Source organism: Poromitra crassiceps (genome assembly GCF_964638095.1).
Source record: "Poromitra crassiceps genome assembly, chromosome: 9".
Lineage (NCBI taxonomy): Eukaryota > Metazoa > Chordata > Actinopteri > Beryciformes > Melamphaidae > Poromitra > Poromitra crassiceps.
The window spans coordinates 40,979,800-40,996,827 of NC_139630.1; the positions used below are offsets into that span (position 1 = coordinate 40,979,800).

Genomic DNA, 17,028 nt, shown 5'->3' on the forward strand with positions numbered 1-17,028 from the left:
ACTTTCAGCAACTCCACCAGCTGTGGAAAGCCTGCTCGCATCCCCCCGGTCTCGCATCCGGTCCAACGACTCTGTCTCTCCTCTGCGAGGGGGCTCATGCTGCTCTGCGAGGGGACTCGTGCTCCTCTGTGAGGGGACTCGTGCTCCTCTGCGAGGGGACTCGAGCTCCTCTGCGAGGGGCCTCGTGCTCCTCTGCGAGGGGACTCGTGCTCCTCTGCGAGGGGACTCGTGCTCCTCTGCGAGGGGACTTGAGCTCCTCTGCGAGGGGACTCGTGCTCCTCTGCGAGGGGACTTGTGCTCCTCTGCGAGGGGACTCGTGCTCCTCTGCGAGGGGGCTTGTGCTCCTCTGCGAGGGGGCTCATGCAGTGGCCGGCTGTGTATCTCCTCTGCGAGGAGGCTGTATATCTCCTCTGTGAGAGGGCTTGTGCAGCGTGAACAAGCTGCTCGCCAACAGGGCCCGCTGGCTCAGCGTGTATCTGGGCTCCCAGCAACATGTAAGAGGAGGGGAGCGAGCGAGCGAGGGAAGGAGGGAGGGAGGGAGGGAGGGAGAGGTGAGGAGGTGGATTTAAAAAAAAACAAGAGGAGGAGTTGGATGATGTGGGCGTTCAAAAAGGGCCAACTGTTTACCTTTGCGTATGTGCTTATATTACGGTTGGGTGTCACACAGATACACACACACGCACCACTGCAGGATCTTGAAACAGCGTCACACATCCTCATTCATGACGACTTCATTAATCCCCCCTGTGTTTGACACCCGGCTCAGCGCGCCCCTATTAAAGGAGGAGGAGGGGGGGGGGGGGGCAGTGGAAGTGATCACAGAGTGTTTGAACAGCTTCAGGGTTAGCCAGGCAATCTCAGCTGCCTCTGTCAGCAGCATCCCAGCAAGGTCTACTCAGTCTGTGTGCTTCCTCTATTCACCGGTAGGACCTGCCCTGTCCAGATAAGCTTCTGTCTACATGTATTATCTAGGCCAGGCTATAGCTCTCGATAGCTGCATAACGAGCCGGTGTTCCAAGGTGAGATTAAACTTGACTCAATGTATGTTGTTCCCTCCTGGCTGAAAAGGTTTAAAAGACCCTTATGTCAGGGGTTCTCCACGTGGGGTCCAGCGAACACCAGGGGTACTTGCGGGGGTTCCAAGTGGTCCACAGCAAATTGGCAAATTGAAGAAGAGTTAGAGAATGTAGAAGAATGACTATTTGGATCATGGAACAGTCATGGAATTCTGGACTAAATCACCTCTAATGTTATGCTAATATTCTCAGATTTGATTTTTGAGAGACAAAATCTCATATGGGAGTCTGTGGCCCTAATGTGTACTCAATTAGGGGTGCTTGATATGTCGACACTAGACCTGTAAAATACCTATTGCTACCACCACTACCAAGCCAGTGTGCTTTTTGAATCCATATATTGAGAAGACAGAATTAGGCTACCATGTATGTACTACATTTCCCCCCTCAGATCGATGTGGCATCTGTAATGAGTTGTGTGCAGGAGTGTGAGGAGAAACATCTGTAATGAGTTGTGTGCAGGAGTGTGAGGAGAAACATCTGTAATGAGTTGTGTGCAGGAGTGTGAGGAGAAACATCTGTAATGAGTTGTGTGCAGGAGTGTGAGGAGAAACATCTGTAATGAGTTGTGTGCAGGAGTGTGAGGAGAAACATCTGTAATGAGTTGTGTGCAGGAGTGTGAGGAGAAACATCTGTAATGAGTTGTGTGCAGCAGGAGTGTGAGGAGAAACATCTGTAATGAGTTGTGTGCAGGAGTGTGAGGAGAAACATCTGTAATGAGTTGTGTGTGCAGGAGTGTGAGGAGAAACATCTGTAATGAGTTGTGTGCAGGAGTGTGAGGAGAAACATCTGTAATGAGTTGTGTGCAGCAGGAGTGTGAGGAGAAACATCTGTAATGAGTTGTGTGCAGGAGTGTGAGGAGAAACATCTGTAATGAGTTGTGTGCAGCAGGAGTGTGAGGAGAAACATCTGTAATGAGTTGTGTGTGCAGGAGTGTGAGGAGAAACATCTGTAATGAGTTGTGTGCAGCAGGAGTGTGAGGAGAAACATCTGTAATGAGTTGTGTGTGCAGGAGTGTGAGGAGAAACATCTGTAATGAGTTGTGTGCAGGAGTGTGAGGAGAAACATCTGTAATGAGTTGTGTGTGCAGGAGTGTGAGGAGAAACATCTGTAATGAGTTGTGTGCAGGAGTGTGAGGAGAAACATCTGTAATGAGTTGTGTGCAGGAGTGTGAGGAGAAACATCTGTAATGAGTTGTGTGCAGGAGTGTGAGGAGAAACATCTGTAATGAGTTGTGTGCAGCAGGAGTGTGAGGAGAAACATCTGTAATGAGTTGTGTGTGCAGGAGTGTGAGGAGAAACATCTGTAATGAGTTGTGTGCAGGAGTGTGAGGAGAAACATCTGTAATGAGTTGTGTGCAGCAGGAGTGTGAGGAGAAACATCTGTAATGAGTTGTGTGTGCAGGAGTGTGAGGAGAAACATCTGTAATGAGTTGTGTGCAGGAGTGTGAGGAGAAACATCTGTAATGAGTTGTGTGCAGGAGTGTGAGGAGAAACATCTGTAATGAGTTGTGTGCAGCAGGAGTGTGAGGAGAAACATCTGTAATGAGTTGTGTGTGCAGGAGTGTGAGGAGAAACATCTGTAATGAGTTGTGTGCAGGAGTGTGAGGAGAAACATCTGTAATGAGTTGTGTGCAGCAGGAGTGTGAGGAGAAACATCTGTAATGAGTTGTGTGCAGCAGGAGTGTGAGGAGAAACATCTGTAATGAGTTGTGTGCAGGAGTGTGAGGAGGAGAAACATCTGTAATGAGTTGTGTGTGCAGGAGTGTGAGGAGAAACATCTGTAATGAGTTGTGTGCAGCAGGAGTGTGAGGAGAAACATCTGTAATGAGTTGTGTGTGCAGGAGTGTGAGGAGAAACATCTGTAATGAGTTGTGTGCAGCAGGAGTGTGAGGAGAAACATCTGTAATGAGTTGTGTGTGCAGGAGTGTGAGGAGAAACATCTGTAATGAGTTGTGTGCAGCAGGAGTGTGAGGAGAAACATCTGTAATGAGTTGTGTGTGCAGGAGTGTGAGGAGAAACATCTGTAATGAGTTGTGTGCAGCAGGAGTGTGAGGAGAAACATCTGTAATGAGTTGTGTGCAGGAGTGTGAGGAGAAACATCTGTAATGAGTTGTGTGTGCAGGAGTGTGAGGAGAAACATCTGTAATGAGTTGTGTGTGCAGGAGTGTGAGGAGAAACATCTGTAATGAGTTGTGTGTGCAGGAGTGTGAGGAGAAACATCTGTAATGAGTTGTGTGTGCAGCAGGAGTGTGAGGAGAAACATCTGTAATGAGTTGTGTGTGCAGCAGGAGTGTGAGGAGAAACATCTGTAATGAGTTGTGTGCAGCAGGAGTGTGAGGAGAAACATCTGTAATGAGTTGTGTGCAGGAGTGTGAGGAGAAACATCTGTAATGAGTTGTGTGCAGGAGTGTGAGGAGAAACATCTGTAAAGTCTCTCCTGTAGTGGAACACATTGTTATGCCTTCTCTTATTGTGATGGCCCACTGGCAGATGCATACATAAAGACAATGCTTTCCAAACTAGACACATTCACTGGTGAATAAGAAAACCACTTCAACTTAGGTTATGTAAAACACGGCGGCGCACACAGGGGCATAGCATCAAACATTCAGTCAAGCATTGAGCTTTTAGGCATCATTAAATTGTTGTTTTATCGACCTATATGTGCTAATATCGTGCATCCCTGCTTCTGTATAGTCCAAAAGCCCTTGTTTTTCACTACAATATAACTATCTGTTATATCTGAATTTTACTTGGTACTTTACCGTATTTTCACATCAAAGATCCCACATAGCGCTCTTGCTTGCTGCTGGATTTATTAGCAACTGGTCATATGAGCAAGCTATGTCCACTCCAGTTGAGAACAGCTTGGCCAGTACAGTTTGACGCAATGAGACTATGGCCATGTCACATGTCATGCAACATGCCATCAACACCCAGCACAGGCCTGACTTCACATTGTGTTGTCCAGATCAGCTCAAAGGCCAGCGCTACGTGAAGGTGACGTACCTGACTTCACATTGTGTTGTCCATATCAGCTCAAAGGCCAGCGCTACATGAAGGTGACGTACCTGACTTCACATTGTGTTGTCCAGGTCAGCTCAAAGGCCAGCGCTACGTAATGGTGACGTACAGTACCTGACTTCACATTGTGTTGTCCAGATCAGCTCAAAGGCCAGCGCTACGTAACGGTGACGTACCTGACTTCACATTGTGTTGTCCAGGTCAGCTCAAAGGCCAGCGCTACGTAATGGTGACGTACCTGACTTCAGATTGTGTTGTCCAGGTCAGCTCAAAGGCCAGCGCTACATAACGTACCTGACTTCACATTGTGTTGTCCAGGTCAGCTCAAAGGCCAGCGCTACGTAACGTACCTGACTTCACATTGTGTTGTCCAGGTCAGCTCAAAGGCCAGCGCTACATAACGGTGACGTACCTGACTTCACATTGTGTTGTCCAGGTCAGCTCAAAGGCCAGCGCTACGTAACGTACCTGACTTCACATTGTGTTGTCCAGGTCAGCTCAAAGGCCAGCGCTACGTAACGTACCTGACTTCACATTGTGTTGTCCAGGTCAGCTCAAAGGCCAGCGCTACGTAACGGTGACGTACCTGACTTCACATTGTGTTGTCCAGATCAGCTCAAAGGCCAGTGCTACGTGAAGGTGACGTACCTGACTTCACATTGTGTTGTCCAGATCAGCTCAAAGGCCAGCACTACATGAAGGTGACGTACCTGACTTCACATTGTGTTGTCCAGGTCAGCTCAAAGGCCAGCGCTACATAATGGTGACGTACCTGACTTCAGATTGTGTTGTCCAGGTCAGCTCAAAGGCCAGCGCTACGTAATGGTGACGTACAGTACCTGACTTCACATTGTGTTGTCCAGATCAGCTCAAAGGCCAGCGCTACATAACGGTGACGTACCTGACTTCACATTGTGTTGTCCAGGTCAGCTCAAAGGCCAGCGCTACGTAACGTACCTGACTTCACATTGTGTTGTCCAGGTCAGCTCAAAGGCCAGCGCTACATAACGTACCTGACTTCACATTGTGTTGTCCAGGTCAGCTCAAAGGCCAGCGCTACGTAATGGTGACGTACCTGACTTCACATTGTGTTGTCCAGGTCAGCTCAAAGGCCAGCGCTATGTAACGGTGATGTACCTGACTTCACATTGTCTTGTCCAGGTCAGCTCAAAGGCCAGCGCTACGTAACGTACCTGACTTCACATTGTGTTGTCCAGATCAGCTCAAAGGCCAGCGCTACGAAATGGTGACGTACCTGACTTCACATTGTGTTGTCCAGGTCAGCTCAAAGGCCAGCGCTACGTAACGGTGATGTACCTGACTTCACATTGTGTTGTCCAGGTCAGCTCAAAGGCCAGCGCTACGTAACGTACCTGACTTCACATTGTGTTGTCCAGGTCAGCTCAAAGGCCAGCGCTACGTAACGTACCTGACTTCACATTGTGTTGTCCAGGTCAGCTCAAAGGCCAGCGCTACGTAACGGTGACGTACCTGACTTCACATTGTGTTGTCCAGGTCAGCTCAAAGGCCAGCGCTACGTAATGGTGACGTACCTGACTTCACATTGTGTTGTCCAGGTCAGCTCAAAGGCCAGCGCTACGTAACGTACCTGACTTCACATTGTGTTGTCCAGGTCAGCTCAAAGGCCAGCGCTACGTAACGGTGACGTACCTGACTTCACATTGTGTTGTCCAGGTCAGCTCAAAGGCCAGCGCTATGTAATGGTGACGTACCTGACTTCACATTGTGTTGTCCAGGTCAGCTCAAAGGCCAGCGCTACGTAATGGTGACGTACCTGACTTCACATTGTGTTGTCCAGGTCAGCCTAAAGGCCAGCGCTACGTCCATCAACATCCAGCACAGGCCTGACTTCACATTGTGTTGTCCAGGTCAGCTCAAAGGCCAGCACTACGTAACGGTGATGTACCTGACTTCACATTGTGTTGTCTCCGCGGTGGTAGGAAAGTGCTTTTTACCTTGACACTACCTAGATGTATGAACTGATGTAAGACTTTTTTTTTTATTAGTGCCCACACAAATCGAGATTATAAATAGCAGATGTGATAGAAATTTGGTTCAAACATGACCAAATCTAAGTCACAGAATATTGTCTCTTCGTCTTTCTTACCTCAGTTCAAGACCTCACTGCTGCTTGTCTGCTGGTGTCCACGAAGGCCCTTCCTTACAGAATTCCATCACAGTCAGTGCCAGGGTCAATATTAGACACGTCTGGGGCCCCGCATACAAATTTACTCAAGAGTAAAGTCTAATTTAAAAGGAAATAAAGAAATAAAATTGATTGATTGATTTATTAAATCAATCAATCTTGTATTTTATACAAGAAACCCACATTTAAATCAAATTTGACATGGTGCTGGGATTTTTTTCTGAAACTCTTTGATGATGCGCTCCCATCCCTCTGATGATGACGAGACATGGTGCCAGGCAGACCGCCAGGCATGTTGCCCTGGACCGCTAGGCCCCAGGCTCACTATTGATTATCAGGAGAATGCAATAGAGCGGATATGAGCCGTGCATTATCTATCCCAGTGGGAGTTTATATAATGAGGCACACACATACACTATATGGTGATGCTCCATTTGCATAGGTTGTGGGTACAACGCAGTCTTCCACCCACACACTTGGCCTCTCTGACACTAGTCTCAACGCCAGACCCAGGATGAGAGTTCTTACGCTGATGCACTACGTTACTGCATGCTGCAGAGCTCTCTCTGGGTCTGGGACACTTTCCCTCAGCCGGCTGGTTATGGGAGGGAACTGTTCACTTGGCCAGTGATATGGCAGTGGTGGATTCAGTCTTCCCCAATCAGGCTTTGCGATCAGACAACACGGGAGGCGCAGCCCATTATTCGAACCGCTCTTATCATTCAATTTCAACCCGCCTTAAAAAACCAGCAGTGGCTGTGAAGTGTCACAGACTCACTTATGTAGTATGCGGAGCCCAGCGATTCAACATAATATTTGAGTCTGGGGAGAGACTACTCTGACACCAGTGTTGTATCTATTAACCACCACTATTATTGTGAATGGAAGTTGCAGAAGTCATATCCTTCAGTGATTTATGGGACAAATTTGCACGTAACCATAGTTCATTATGAGGTGTGTTCTGTCATGGCAGAAATGGACATTTTATATATGGATGAAGTTTCTCGCAATCATGTGGCTTTATCTAACTGATGCATGCTGTTTAGGTTTTTGAATGACCATTCTAAGAGTTTGATCAACTAGGCAACAATGTACAGGGCTTTATTTTCAATCTGCGTGCCCCCCCCCACCCCTTCCTGTTTGTAGGGCATGCAGATTGAAAATAAAGAAAGATTGAAAATACATTCTAGTTTTGATATTGACAATATGACAAATGGCCTAATCTCTCAAAATGTTGGCATATCCCTTTAACATACTAGCTCATCCTCTGTCAGAATCTAATTGACATGACGTATCATTATAGTGTTCCATTTATGGTCAGAGCAGCACTCAGAAACATGAAATATCTTACAAATGACAACATACACTGGAAGGGGGCTTTAACAGCTTGACTATATTTCTGCGTACATTTCATTGATTTTGTATATTACATTCTATGTGACTGGTCAGGCTCTATAATAATCCCCAACCTCACTTACTGTGCTTTATTTACCCACTGCTACTATATAACATGTAACCTAATCTGATATATTCTAATCAAATCTAGTCTGCACTGTTATCTAGGCAGTACCAAGGCATCAGAAGATGTGTTGTATGTTTCAACATAGATTTTGAGTCAGTGGCGATGGATAACCACGGAGCCGCTGAATTTCAAAATAACCTTACCTCAAGCTGAGGCAATTATTCCAATAAACTAGGGTTAAGAAAGAAACCTCAAATTAGTCATTTAATGGTGTGATTCTCTGCTTCAATTAAAGATAATTGGATTGCGTGCTTCAAACCTCCCACACTGTATGGGTCTTGTTAAATAACAGTAGTTGTGTGCTCATAATAACGGCACATTAAGCTTTTCATCAGATGCATGGGGTCCAAAAGTCTTTTGGGAATTGTCAAAGCACTAGCAGTTGTCCACCTCTTGCCTTACAGTTACTGTCAACCCAAGCTGCTCATTAGTTGTGGCCACCCAATTGCAACGCTTTTCACCAATCAAATGGCCTACTTTAAAACAAACACCAAACCCTGTGCGTCCAATTCTCAGTAAGCAGGCATTGCTGACATGAACCAACCAAGATGACCTCACCTCATTTGAATTAAATCTGTTTCACTCCAGTTTACCCAACCGATGTCATAACCGATGTCATAACCCCTCCAATTTACAATTGATGATAAGTGGTCAATAGTGTTTTGCACATAAAAGGATACTAATGGTGTCACCTTGTATTGGCATTTGGCACATGTACTCAGAGTATCTCTCACTCCTCCAAAGTCCCTAAGAGCCTAGCTTGGAATATCAACTTGACCTATGAACTTCACTGCGGGGCACTTGTGCCTGACAGCTTCTCATGACAAGACAGACCGCCTCACGAAAAACACCTCCTCTAATGGCAAATGGCAGCCATGCACTGTCGTGTGCCCTTCCTTTGATTGCCCTGTGATTTGTTCTTTACTGTATGTATGACATGACTACATCTCATGGACAAAGATTCCACTCTGTTGATTCCAGCTTGAAAATGCTGACACATAGCAAGACATGTTTTATGCTGTGTATATTTTTTTAGAAAGTTGCTGCACACCCATTACTTTGTGCCTTGTGGTTGTGGATATTTAGATAAACCTGTCAATAGTATCGTAAATGCAGTACATTGAAATCATCTACGGTTTGAGTCCAAATTAATTTGGGTCATCTTGGTTCTTCACATTGAATAGACCTGACAATTCTGTTCATCTGTCTTTCTTTAGGGGTTTAGTTTAGTCTTTCAAATAGCTTCAGTGAGACATTTATCAGATGTCAATATGATACAGGTACAGCACCTGTCTCTGGTTGTGTTTGTGAGGCTAACAAGGTTTGGTAGAATGTTTATCTCCCTGTGGGCTTATTGACCCAAGTTGTCGATTTCCGTGGTGCAAACCTGTCTGCATGTTAATGTGAGAAGATCTGAATCTCCTCCCAGAGGCCTTTTCCCTAAGCAGACCTCCCCCACTGCAGTATTACAGCTGTACTGCCTGTGCCTTGAAGAAAGGGTCAATTACAATGAGTATTCATTAAGGATGTAAATTAGCCAGAGGGTTTATGTGTGCTAGCAAAGTATCTGTTGTATATTATTAGGCTAGTTTGCAATGAAGTTGTATTTCCAGCTTAATCCCAATGTGGTTTTCTCCGATTTTTGACTTCCACCTTGTAGCAAAGATCAATTTGTATCGTGTCCGTGATGTGCTGACCACTACAGCTGGAACTCATAACTAAGCCTGACCTGATGGGACTAGAAGCCTATGGAGTCACACACAAGATTCATTTACTCGACTGCAACGCATCCCTGGCCATGCCAGTGAAAATAACTGTGGTATGCCTTAGATTATGTAGCCCTGAGACAGGTATAGCACACAGAATGAAGCCAAACAATCGTACTGTAATGTCTCATGTCACGGCCCACCCTCTAAAGTACAGGCAGGGGGTGATTTGTCTCTGTGAAACCACTGTATCAGGAATCTTAGATAGAATTAATCATAAAAATGGAACAGCCAGGATTTCTGAAGTGAATAAATTGCTGGATATGTGCTTGGCTTCAAGTACTAACGTTGTGATTTCATCCAAGCACTCAAGATATGGAGACACTTCCTTCTTACAGTTTGCTACTTAATTCCTGGTCCAGTCACTTATCATCTCTCGCCTGGACTACTGCAACGTGCTCCTGGCTGGCCTACCTGCCGCTGACATTCGACCGCTTCAGCTCATTCAGAAGAACGATGCAGCCCGTCTGGTATTCAACCAACCCAAATTCTCTCATGTCACTCCCCTCTTCCGGGACCTTCACTGGCTTCCCATCTCGGCACCCATCAAATTCAAGACACTGGTACTGGCCTACAGGGCAACAAACACCAGACAGCTCCTCTGTACCTACAATCTATGGTCAGGTTCCAAACCTCTCACCGCTCCCTCCGCTCCTCCACCAGTGCAGGACGCCTCGCCCCCCCTTCACTTCGGGGCCTCAAAAGTCCCTCATCCCGATCGCGACTCTTCTCGTCCCTGGCACCGCAATGGTGGAACGAGCTTCCACCTTCGGTCACGACGGCCGAATCATTGCCGATCTTTCAGAAAAGACTAAAGAAACACCTTTTCAGGCTCCATCTGAGCCTTTCTTGATCCAACTTCTTTCTCTCTCTCTTAAAAAACAACAGAAAAACAACAACTAAACTTTACCACTATTCCTTCAGAAGTTGTAGCTGTCATAGACTGTGTTGCATAGTTGATTGCTCTATTGCTGACAAAAATGTGTTATTGTAAGTCGCTTTGGATAAAAGCGTCTGCCAAATGACGTAATGTAATGTAATTCAAGGTGATCCACAGGTTTTTCCATAGATGGTGCATAGTTCTCATCTTGCCTTTTATTTGTGATTATGACTATGCAGGACAGTCAATGAATGGCATCAGCTACATAACCATTGTTCTGTGTGTTCCTGATTGCTCCATGTGTATGTAATTTGTGACTGCATCACTCAATCTAGTGTGATCTACTTATTTTTCCTCTATCGCCGTATCAAGTTGATTTGATCACAATGTTGATCAGTGTTAGCCGAGTGTTTAGCGGGTTAGTCAACTTACCTAATAGCCAAGACTCCTTGGTCCTCCTCATTATTGAGGGACGCAGCCGTCGTGGCGCTCTGACTGATTGGTCAATGTAGCCACAGGGACCTGCGCTGGGAGGCTGCAGCTGAGTCTAGCACGTACACGCATCCTCACCTGATTAGCCCGCCGCTTAGCCTCCCGACAGGCGCCTCCCGACAGGCGCCTTTGAGTTGTAGCATCTGGGGCAAACGAGTGTGTCTGACAGGGTGGACAGTTGTTCTTCAAAGCCACTATTTGTTTCCGATAAAAGAGGAGTGTAAATTGACGTTCCTATTCATTACATGTTGAAGATCACATTAGTTGCATGGTTTCCTCAGCCCACAGGTGGCTGTCACTGTCACACACTGGGGACGCTCTACTCGTTTATCGGCGTCGCTCAGTCGACAGTCGGTCCCTTTGACCAAGGGAATGTATTTTCTACTGTGTCTAATGGTCACTTAATTTACATATTACTGTCATGTTACAGAGCCATTGATTTAGCCATGCTACTGTACCACAACACATTTCTTGTACAGGTTATGCCCAAAACATCCACCAAAGTATTTTTAATGCACTAGGCTTCAAAGCAGACATTTTCGGTTGAAGACAAAGAAAAGGAGTAATGTTACCGAAGCACTGAATGCATGTTTTTTTCTGTGATTTTTATTTTCAACTAGTACAAAAGAAAGATACAAAGTAGTTCAACATACACACAGATCACTGAAAGTGTGTTACTGCTACTACTATTTGTAATTGGCTGTCTGTGATATTTACAAAAGTCACAAAAGTCATTTTGGAGGGAAATGGAAAAAAAGTCAGCTAATGCCGCAGTAGCAAGTTAGCGAATGCTAGCCTCGTTAGCTTACAATAGAGTGAGAATATAGAACCTCCTCCAGTGAGAGATGTTAGCCTGAGCAAATATGAGATTCAGAACTCGCCAAATGAAATGTCAATAAAGACAGCTAAAATACAGCCTATTTCGATATATAAACATACACACAATACAGTGACCTCCCTATATCCGCACCGCAGCCTATGTAAACTGCCAACCCGTGGGAAACACTGATGATAATGCAACTGTGATTCTCAATGTCCATTATCAATTGGCCTCTACATTTGGTTTGCTTTTTTCTTTGTCTCCTCCTTCTGTAACTTGTCCATGTTAAAACATTTAGAGTTTTGAGAATATAAATGATATCTTGTTTCCATAACACTGTCGGATAGATACTAATAATCCCTACTTTCTTGGTATCTGGAACAATAGGCTGAGGTTACTTCATGTTTAATCCAGGCCAGTATTTAGCCTGAGCTGAATTGTCTTGAACATTCTGTGTGCATTATCTGCTGAACGGCAGTCTATTACCACTTTCATACCAAAGACCAGGGTTACTTGACCCCTTCTTTTGTCAATTCACACCAAGTCAATCAACATGGGTTAATCCCTGCTCATCACAATTCAGATAGGACCCGAGTCACAACCCGGGAGAGATGCATAACACTTAGCCTAGCCTAACAAATAACCTGGGTGGTGCCATTCACACTAAAATCCACCCTTGTTCGACCCTGATCCGAGAGGTCGGTTGCCAATGCCAACCCGGTTCGGGCAACCCGGGTTAACCCTTTCATACCCAAAATCAACCTGGGCTGGGATTGGAAATAACCCTGTTTATACCCTTGGTGTGAAAGAGGTTTTATGACATCAATCTTTGTTAAGTAATGAAATCAACATGTGAATATACTTATGTGATGATTACATTGGAATGAATTGCATTAGAATATTCCTGGGTATGCTCCACTGTGCTGTTGAATTAGTGCAGTACGCATTGCAACCTCTCCGACTGATAAAGCTCTCCTTTGGCCACAGCGGTCCACATACAGTTTTAATTGACTACAAAACAAGAACAACAACCCCTGTGAATATCAATGATTGGATCTCATGGAAGCATCTTATCACTAATAAACCTCTAGCCTAATGAGAAGAACACCTCAAGTGAATTTGACATAAACGTAGTCACCCAATCTCCATATAAAGTTCAGAGTAAATATTCACCTCTATCTTTATTGTCTCGCCTGGTTTGCTCCGGATTTTAATTGCAATTAGCATGGACAGCTAGCGCGGGGCTAATTGGCTTGGTTAGAAGGCGTGACAGAGAGCATGTTGGGGATAAGATGACGAGCCTCTTTGGAAAATGTCTTGAGTGTCCACTGTATTCTTCCTTTCCCTTTTATGCTTTCCATTTTGTCCTCTGTGGAGTGCAGTTCCTCTTCAACAGACCCTTGTCACAGCAACCGTTTTGAGCTGCTAAAGCAGGTGTGTACTTTAGTGTTTCGGTGCCAGGACCCTCATTAATGTTATTTGATACACCTGGTTTACGTCCTGCTTTACCACATCAAAACGGTTGCTGTGAAAAGGGCCTATACTACCAAACACGTGATTTGGGCTTTTGTGGGAGTTGTATAATACACTGACTACACGGTCACAAGTGGGCCGCCAAATCATTACACTGTGTATATATATATATAGACATAATACTGTATGTATATACAGTCTATACAGTGTAATCATATATATATATATAACATAATTTTTCTTTTAAACCCTTGCTGATGGACAGCTCCTTGAAAACTGTAACGCTGAAAATGCAACATGTTTCAGATGCTGTTAGTGAATGTGAAAAATAAAAAGTGCTCTGAGAATGCATTATTTGGCCTCCATATTTGTTATGGGGTCGGTCCGGAGGTGGGCCGCGAAATGTTTTGAGGTTTTCAAGTGGAAAGTGTTGGGAACCGCTGCTCTAGTGTAAAGAATTAGGCCTATGGGTACATTTTAAGAACACAGTTTCACATAGGGACAGGGTTATCTCAACTACCTTAGACCTATCATATTATCAAATCTACTGTCTGTAACTGTGCATTACTGACAGCAATTGCACAATTCTCTCTATTCAAGAGTAATGAAAATAGTTTAACATTAAAGCTGTTTTCACACATACAGACAGGGAAATTACCTGTAAATCAAGACTGGCTATTTCCCGGAATTTCCCTTCACACCTGAGGATCACGTGTGAAAATAGCAGCTAAAGTACCTGTATTTGAGGGGGGTCGGGGAGGGGGCACTGCAGAGCGGGTGGGGAGTGATGTGTGCACTTGGATGGGGAATCGTCCTTATTTTATCCCTATCATATCAGTCGTGGTCATTAGGGACAGTTCGTCAATAAAATCATAGGCAATGCAAGGCGGGCATCATGCACGTGACAAAATTAGGCAAAGCACACAAACTGCTCGACTTGCACTATAAGCTGTCAGACAATTTAACGTTATCCACCTTATTTTTGTGAGGCTCCCGCTGTAAAATAATTCTGGGAGCAATATCCGGTCTAGAACGTGAGCAGCTGTGTTTACGCTGGCTTGACGCTGCCTGGATAGTACTCTGCACTGCAGCCCATGACTGCAGCGCGTGCCTCCTCGCATCGCATTTCCTTGTCGAACTCCGGCGTTAAACGTTTGCTCGTCACAAAATAACACTCGTTTTGGGAATGTAGCCTAATGATGTTATCTATCACATCCGCTAACCTGTTGGTCGTTGAACAAGTCGGCATTTATCAGCTCAGCTGCTATTGTTTCATGTTAATTTTGGATGATTTAACATTGGCTGTAAGGTAATTTAACTGTTGCACGCTGCACTGTGCAGCAGGCATGGGGAGGAGGAGGTAGGGCAGAGGAGACAAGAAGATAATTTCGCCAGTTTGCTTTGATGTGCGCGAATGATTAGATTATGCATGCTGGAAGTGAACGTTAAGCAACGTGTGTACACTTCGCCCATGAGAGAAGGACCGGCAAATGACTTGACACGTTTCACACTTGAGTCGCTCTGCCAGCATACCGGTCCTGTCACTACCGAGGAGCTAGTAAAAGATCAGCAATCGCGGGGGCGCACTTGTGCCGGAAAACAATTTTCACACATGAAAGGCATAGACCACTTTCTGGTCATTTCCCGGTATAAAGCGCATGTGTGAAAACGGCTTAAGTGATGCATACAGAAAACATGAATAGGCTACTTAATATTGTAAATTGCTCCTGAAACCTGGTACGATCAATTTTAGGTGTCAAAACCTGAGCTTGAAAATTGGATTGAAGGACGTCTCGGTGCAGTTTTCACACTCACTCACAAAGTCATCCTGTGGGCCGGATTGTAACATTTGGCGGGCCGGTTCTGGCCCCTGGGCCGTATGTTTGACGCCCCTGCTCTATCTCCTCTCATGTCATCAAGCGAACATCTGCCACATTATTCAAACCGAACAAATCGTTCCCCGATCACACATCATCACTCCACTCACAAATGGAGAAAGAAATGTTAAAAAGTGGAGAAAGTGTGCGTCTCCCTGTTCCGGTGGGAGAATGTCAACATGTCACGGGAGGTGTTAGCAGAGACTGAGCAGTAGTAGAGTAGCCTCACTCCTTAAGTGAGGCTACTCACTTACTCAGCCCGGCCCCGGCTTGGGTCGGGTAGCACCGCTCTCACTCACTCACACACACACACACACACACACACACACACACACACACACACTCACGCTCTCGCTCACTCTCTCTCTCACACACACACACACACACACACACACACACACACACACACACACACACACACACACACACACTCCCTCCCTGCCTTCTCCTTCCTCAGCTGCTGCTAAGTCAGTTCTGTCTGACCGCTCAGTGCTCCCAGGAAGAGAGGCTGATCCGGGTTCATACTGGACCTAGGGCTGCAACTAACCATTATTTTCATGATCCATTCATCTGTTATTCATCGGTTATTTTCTCCACTAATCGGTTACTGTAGTCGTTGGGTCTATAAAATGTCACAAAATGCTGAACAATGTTGATCACCTTTTCTCCCAAAGCCCAAGATGACGTCTTCTTTTGACCTGACCAACAGTCCGTAACCCAAAGATAATCAGTTTACTGTCTTAGAAGATGCAATAAACCAGAAAATATTCACTTTTCCCCTTAAAAATTAGTCTAAACAATTAATCGATTATCAAGATAGTTGGCGATTAATTTACTCTCGATTGACTAATTGTTGCAGCCCAAGAGCCTGCCTCTCTCCGTCACTATAAGACCGCAGCCTGCCTCTCTCCGTCACTGTATTCCCTCTGTGCACTTAAGGCGTGGTCCAGTCAACAAGGGTGTGTGTGTGCACGCGCGCGCGTGTGTGTGTGACTGTGTGTGTGTGTGTGTGTGTGTGTGTGTGTGTAATGACGGCACAGTCTGGCAAACAGGATGCAAGAGTTTCTGCAGGGTCACACAGGCAGCCAAGGATGTGTATGTCAGGGTTGAATAGTTACTGTAATCCTCAGATTAGACGTCACATAAAGCAGCTATTCAGCCTAGGATCCTTTTGGAAAAGCATGTGATCTGATGTGATGTGATTATAGTTGCATCTACGACTACAACCTGAATTATTCATGTGAACTCTTGGAAGATCATTTTCTTTTTTTGCCGAGGTGATGTGCCTGATAGGTCTGAAAATAAATTCTTTGGCTCAATAGCCTGTATAAGCAGACTGTCATTTTGAACTGTGTGAAACAATGTAGCGTTTCTGAGCTGTATCCCCTGACTCCCTGTTCACAGAAGAGCAGATAGCAGCGCGATATGGCGCCGGAGCGCAGCTTATCTCGCTGCCCAGACCGCTTGCAGGTGCTCCACAGTTTGCCGGAGCAGACCGGAGGAGAGGGCGAGAGCAGAGCGGGGTAGACTGTGTTTTGTCACTGCCAGGGTCATGTTGTGATCTGACAGACCTGTTATGAAATTATACACCTGGGTTATTCTTTCCTCCTTATTAGAGAAAATTAAATCAATCTGTGACTGTGTGGATTTTGTAATCCGGGTTGCACCTGTAACTCTCTGACTGAAGTCAAGTTTTCCCATTACCATTTTGAGTTTCTTTAGCTTACTCTTGTTAGACCAGTCAATATTGAAGTCACCAAATAGCATAACTTCTGATTTGTGGGATATCGTTTTAAGCAGTTTCTCAAAATAAAGCCATTATATGGAAGTGTATCAATTAAGTCCGGCACAATTTCTGTACACTTAAAGGAGTCCCTGATATATGTTGATGATCAGAATTCATTATTATCCAGCTGCTGTCACCATGCA

General features: G+C 45.3%; 1 protein-coding gene across 1 annotated transcript in view; it reads left to right on the forward strand.

Annotated features, from left to right (window-relative positions):
* The window catches only part of aven (apoptosis, caspase activation inhibitor), a gene marked incomplete at its 5' end in the record, with an annotated part of 44,759 nt that overhangs the window by 17,166 nt on the left and 10,565 nt on the right, over positions 1-17,028 (forward strand). The window lies entirely within an intron of this gene.